The following is a 435-nucleotide window of genomic DNA, read 5'->3' as shown; positions in this document are numbered from 1 at the left end:
ATGGGCAGATCGTACATTTTTTTTTATTACTTTACAACCCTTAAAATGTATACAAGTTTCAGGAAGTTGAGAGCAGTATTACCAAGCATCTATTCAGCAAGAGGACAGTGTCAATTACGCACAGCAGAGAAAGGGTTAAGTTGATAAGTTGAGAGCAGTATTACCTGTGGAAGAGAAGAGGAGATGAGATTAAATAGAATTTTGCCATTTTAAAGGTGCGCTGAAGTTATGCTTTTATAACGATGTTTGCCTTGTGCCTTGATTCCCCCTGACTGGATAGTGTTGGCGTTATTCTGTCTTTCTTTTCTGCCTAAAGAGAATGATGTAAAAGATGATGCCATGTTGTTCATGAAAGATTGGAGAATGAAAATCCAACAACAGTCATAAAGCTTCAAAACATGTTCCCTGACCGGGAATCGAACCCGGGCCGCGGCG

This window comes from Nanorana parkeri, unplaced genomic scaffold (genome assembly GCF_000935625.1).
Source record: "Nanorana parkeri isolate BGI_ZX_2015 unplaced genomic scaffold, ASM93562v1 scaffold6706, whole genome shotgun sequence".
Lineage (NCBI taxonomy): Eukaryota > Metazoa > Chordata > Amphibia > Anura > Dicroglossidae > Nanorana > Nanorana parkeri.
Note: the sequence above shows the minus strand (reverse complement) of the source record.